At 40.0% G+C, this 6,422-nt stretch overlaps 1 pseudogene; it reads right to left on the bottom strand.

Annotated features, from left to right (window-relative positions):
• Positions 1 to 267: 267 nt before the first annotated feature.
• Positions 268 to 1,075, bottom strand: LOC113929646 (annotated as a pseudogene).
• Positions 1,076 to 6,422: the final 5,347 nt, after the last annotated feature.

Genomic DNA, 6,422 nt, shown 5'->3' on the forward strand with positions numbered 1-6,422 from the left:
GTCCCTTATTTTATTCTGCATTAATCTCTATTAACTTGGTAGTATTCATGATGACAGTCATCCTCTGCACTGCATTAGATAATTTTCCTTCAGATACTTCATCTTCCCAACTAGTTTGTAAACTCTCAGGTTCTGGTGACTTTTTTTTTTCACTTTCCTGAACTTTATTAAAGAAAAAGCAATGATGGTAAATCTTGAGAACATAGTCAATTTTCTAGGATTCTTCCCTTGAAAATGTGACATTTGATTTCCAAACACATGCCAGAGCGTACATGGTTCCCAATTGTACCAAGTAGGTGAGAAGCTGAAATCCTAAAATGTTCATCTTCCAACTCTCCCCAGTCTGTGGTCTGTCTTTGGATCAGCAATAATTGCCTGAACAGCTACTATGGCTTCATTAATTTTTCTGTAGCTCTCTGAGTTCTTCTATATGCAGCAATCACAGAATTTGAGCAGCTTCATTAAGAACTGCATCTCCTGTGTCAAAACCAAGAATATGTTTGTCTAAAGCAACAGGCAAGCCCTCTTTCGTTTGATTTGCTTTAGCAACTGCATCCTGAGTCAGGGGCTCCTGGACCAAAATGCAAATTGCCTTAAGCATTACCAGGTAATCAACATGACGCTGAATCTGACGAAAGGTTAGCCAAAGCCATTACACCAGCCTTAACATCAGAATTATTTACATCCAAGTTGACCAATGGTTCTGCATTTTTAGCTGCATTGTCAGCATTTTTTGTATTATCAGGTACCAAGTCCTTGTATTTTTCAGCATTATCTCCATATTCAAGTCTAACAGCTAAACCAAGAAGCCAGTCAATTGCTTCTTTTCCATCTTGAATCTTGAAAGGACAGTTAACATCTTTGAGATACTTTTCAAAGAACTTGGGCCAGTCACTGCTGTGGATGTTTCTTAAATTACCTCTGTCTTCAATCTTGTAGTGTCTGATTTTCTGGTCTTCAAGCCAAACAATAAAGTTTCTAAATTCTGTTTCATCTTTGCAGTTGAAGCCAGCCAGGTTGTGGTAGTCGAGGGCCATCAGCTTGCGTCGGAACATGGTCCCCGCGTCTCGCTCTGGTCCCCCAGGCTTCGGCCGGGAGAGGACAGGCGAGGAGGAGCAGGTGGCACAGGCACCGGCGACACGGAGAAAGGGCCCTGGTGATTGTACTTTTTAATTCCCCCAAATACGTGATTTTCTAAGTAGTGCTATATTACATTAAATTGAGGTGTTCTTCTTCTTGACATTCAATAGCATGCCATAATCAACACATTGGGATAATTTATGATTTAACAGAATAAAATATACTGCAAGTATATTTCATTGACTCCCCTCCTCTTGGGAATAAGGGCAAATTATATGATAAAATAAACACAAGGAGACTGCAGGAATATCTAGGCATTTAGAATTGGGAGGAGGGGCAGTTTTAACAGCTCATATATACATTACAAGATGAGAATTTGTAATAGGGTAGAGCTAGGAAGTATTACCATCCCAAAAAGGAGATGTTTATGTTTCCTGTTTCTTGTTTACTGCAAGAAGAGTTAAGTAATACTATTTTTATCACCAGCGGACCCCGTCGAGGAGGAGAGGGAAAGGAGTGGAACTGGGGAAAGAAACTGATCAAGAGAACAAGAGTCTGGCCACCACCCTGGTCTATCTGTAAATCAAGGTATTGGATTTTAAGGATTTAAAGGACCTATCCTGCCTTCAAATTCTATGATCTGTGAAAGAGAGAGAATAAGAGAAAGAAAAAGGAGGAGAGAATAGGAAATTTCACCTAGGGAATCTTATTCTTTAAGTACCATCCCCCTGGGCTTTGGTAACCTTCATTTGCTGTGTGGTTACTAAGAGTTCACCTTGAGTGAGGGTCCCCTATTTCACCTCTCCACTTTGAATGGCAGACAGAGGGGGCAATCAGTTGAAGATGTGAAGATACCAGATGCGCAAACTGAACTCTCTCCTCCTTCTCTATTAAACTTCTCTTTCCTAAAACTTATGAACAGGCAGTTTTTCTGAAAGAAGATACACAAGTGACGCTTATGTGAAAAAGATGCACAAGATTAGAAATGGGGGGAAAAAGTACCAAAGAAAACTTCAGAGTTTCTCACCTATCAGATCACCAAATTTCTATTCAGTGACAACATATTCTGCTTTTGAGACTGTGTAAGAAAAGTCTTACTCATGCTTTGATGGTAGGAACGCAAAATAGCACAACCCCCAAAGATTCCCCAAGAAGAATAGGTAAATATTTAGCATAATTGTACATGCTTATACCGCTTGACTCAATAATCCTCCTTCTTGGAAGCCAACTCAAAGTTAAACTGAAAAACAGACAGAATGATTTATATGTAGTATTATCTACTGTGGCATCATTAGTAATAGCAAAAGATAGGAATAATACTAAATATCCATCTAGAGAAAACTGAATAAACTATCCACAGGACAGAGTACTAGGAAACCACAAAAATGAATAAGGAAGGGCCACATGTATTGATAGGGAATGATATCAGAGATATGCCATTAAGTAAAGAAAACAAAACACAATAAAGGATAGAATACTAAACATACTACTTTTGTGTCAGAAAGACAGAAAATACACATGCATGTATATGCTCTCGTTCTTGCCAAAAGAAACAAAAATGAGCAACAAAACGCTAATAAATAACAATTTTAAAAGGCTCTTTATGGGCAGCGCAGGTCATCTGCCAGCAAATAAACATTCTCGTGTGCCAGGAAGGGGGTCTCTAAATAAAAGAACCTGGTTGAATCCAGTCTAGGGCAGGGAATGTATAAGATGAGCCTAGGATATCTTTATGTTATAGATTTTATTGCAAAAAACAAAATCTTTTATTATAGTAGAAATCATAGAGAAAAATCACTGTTTTCAAACACTAATGAAATATTAGTACTATAACTAAAGGAAATAGTAGCACCAAAAGATTGATGGGAGCTTGTCAATGGGAGAATCAGGCAAGGATCAATCTTTGCATCACTAAAAGTGAGACCACCAGACAGACATTTATGCTTTCTGAGGAGCAAATTGCTTGAAAGTATGTAACAACATAAAGTAGGGAAGGAGTGATAAATGAAGAAGAAATAGCAAAACGTTGACAGTTACTGAATCTGGAGATGAGCATATAGAGATTCATTATATTAACCCTCTCTCCTTGGGTTTGTATAAAAACTTGAAAAATTACAAGTTTAAAACATAAAAGCTCCCCTTTGAAACCTCGTTTCTCTCAGATCTAACAAGTTAAAAATCCTAGACAAAGTCCTGGGTTTCTAAAGAGGAGTCTTAGAGAAAATGACTTGCAATGTGTTTTTCTTAGAAAATTAATTCCTCTAATTCCATTTCATTGTAAATCTCCCCTTCTGGAGTCCTTCCATGCACGTTAACACAATAAAGGTTCTGAGCAGTTCTGTAGTAAAGATACTGGTTTAGTCCTGTTTCACATCGGGTTTTCCGGAGATCCTCAGCCACAGCACCTGTTTTTGGTCTGCAGACACCTGTTGTTCCACAGAAAGAACTAGTTCTTGACACAAGCAAGAGGGTGTGATGGTAGGAATTTCAGACTCAGGCACTAGTGGGGAGTGAATCAAAATGGTGTTCTTCAATCATTCCCTAGCTCTAAATCCTTCAGTGGATTCCCAACACCTCTAAAACAAAGTCAGAACTTCTCAAGGAGGTACATGCAAGCCCTCTTGACGCAGCCCCAACTAATCTATTAGCTAAACATTTCTCTTTTACCTCTAGGGGCGCCCGGGGCTGTAGGTGAAGAGAAACTCTTGGTTTTTGTACTGTCTGCCCATGTGACCATGCCCCTATGTCTCCGTATCTTCACGTCTCAAGTTCTTTGACAGACCACTTTTCTTTTGTTGCCTTAACCATGCTCAGACTAAGCTTCAGTTCAGATATTACCTCTCCGAAGATGTCCAGGGGCAGGGGAAAGTTTCCTGACTCTCTTAGCACCTGCTCCAACCTTAACTGTAGCCCCATCACCCTGTACCATGGCTTTCTCTGATTTGTCTTTTCTTTTCCACTACATATGATCTTCTTGAAGGCACTCTCTGCAACTTACTTTCTCTGTCACCTCAGAGTATGACATATTTGCTCAAAACTATGTGTGGAAAAGAAGGAGGAAAAAGGAATACTACAAAGAATATGAAAAGAGTTAAAAATTTATATCGTTCGCAGGTCCTACAATGAGAGATACTTCTGAGGGAACTACTGTAGTTAAAAATTCACAAAGTACAAAGGAGTGGTATTCAATTATTTCCAGAAAACAGAGTATTTGTGAGAGATGAAGATGGGGAGGAAGTGGTCACTATATTTCTGAAGGGGAAGGACACAGGGGTGTGGGCCTTCTGATGGAGAGGGTAAAGGTTAATAAAATGGAAGGCTGTGGCTTATGGAGATAAAGTTGGCACAATCTGCCATTTTTCCAAATTCTCAAGCTATCTAGAATCAAAAAGCCACTAGCAGAAATATCAAAAGGACATTCTGTTGTAAGGGAGGAGGGGAGAAAAGTGACTTACATAAGTTTCTCTCTTCCATCCTTTCATATGGACAAATACTTTCTAAATTTCTTAATCTTATGCACAAAGCTCTGCAAAGGCTATTCCTAGTTTAGTCTCCTACACTCTTCATCAGTCCGCTTCCCACTCCTGAGCCCAGACCCTCCTGTACGGCAATGCTAGAGACAGCACTCTGCACCGGACAGGCTGTGTCACCATCTTGCAAGTGGAGTTTTTGTTTCATTACGAATGTGCATTCTCCATCTACACAAACACCTCAACTTATTTCCCCTTTTCAACAAATTACTTAATGCCAGCTATTTTTTTTAAGGCAGGTATTTTGCATTTCATATGGAGCAATTAAATAACATTTCCGGGGCAGATCACCCTTTCCTTCCATTCCAGGGACTGTGTCTTCATGGGTCCTTATTATCTTTTAAGAAAATTACAAATGGAGCACCACAAGGGAGTGGCCATTCAGTCCATTTTCCCCCTCATGGCTGCCAACAAGCTTTCAGTTTACTGAGTTCCATCAAAACCCTCCAGGTGCTTTGGGCTTTCGCTTTCTCATGTACAGATTGGGTTTATTTACATTGGTTCCAAATGTGACAAAAAGCAAACAAACAATTATGCACATGGTCCAGACGTGGCTCCTCTTGTAACTCAAATGAAAGAGGCCCAACAATGTCACCCAGCCCCTGCTCTCTCCACAGGCTCGATGGGAATTCACTAGCACTCTACTGGGAAGCTGCCAGCCTGGCTGATGAGCCCTCATTGCAGGAATGCTGCTCACTGCCAACAATTACGCAGGCATAGTTAAATTAGATGCATTTGCTCTGTCTAGGTCATAAGGGCACTTTTTCTATTGCTATATAAAGCTCTAGCCAAGATCTCACAAATTATGTTCCTTGGTTGAGGGAGGTATAAATAATCTTAGTGAATTAAACAGTAACTATTCTTTCTGGGGTTAGCCTTAAACAAAATTGTGAGGAGGCACATCTTAGTCCTTTGTTTTTCTAGCCTCACCAATTTATCTGTGCCATATTCTGATTCCCTCTGGACTGTCTTTATATATTCCATGTCCCCAGCCAGGAACATCAAACAGATTTTTATCTAATGTGTCAACTTTGGGAGCAATTTTTTTGGAACTTGGTTGAAAATATTTGGAGGTTGCTTAATGGGGCTCAGTGGGAAAAGTGCAAGGATCAATTAGCAATGTTTGGTATGGCATGTGACATCTCTATTTTATAGACATCTCCTCCAACCCCACATTGAGAAGAGATTCTCCAAAAGCCCCTTTAAAATGATTTTAAGGTAATATGTTGACATGGTGGTTAGTTCTCAGACAGTGATGATGTGGCAAATAGCATAGATTTGCTAAACATATATTCCAGTTTCTTTTTCGTGGCTCTTCCTGTACATCAGAGGCTGTGGGGTAAAAATCACACTTCCAGATGACCTTGCGTAGAAGGTTCTAGATCCCACTAGGTTCTGCCAGTTAGATTCACTATTCGGAAACTTGATTTTCAGAACTGACTTCTATGGGAACAAAGGCAGTGCTCGAGAAAACCATATTGGCTTGAGTACACAGTACCTGCCAGACATGACCCTGAATCGAACAAATTTAGAAGCAGTTTACTGATTCCCTGATCACAGCTAAGGTTTTAAGTTTCCCCAATTTCTTCTTTGTGGACAGGGAAACAGTTCTCTGGGCAGACCAGCTCTGTGGCGTTGATGGGAATCAGTCATGGAGGCCCACTCTGGAGCTTGCCCTTAAAGTCTTTCAACCCCTTCTGTGAGTACTTAATTGATTCTTCAATAGCTAGAATGGTTTCTGCTATCCACAGATGTCCCTGGACTGATACAGACTAAAGCATATCATATCATTATGACAAGACCACAAGACAC

Source organism: Zalophus californianus, chromosome 5 (genome assembly GCF_009762305.2).
Source record: "Zalophus californianus isolate mZalCal1 chromosome 5, mZalCal1.pri.v2, whole genome shotgun sequence".
NCBI classification, from domain to species: domain Eukaryota; kingdom Metazoa; phylum Chordata; class Mammalia; order Carnivora; family Otariidae; genus Zalophus; species Zalophus californianus.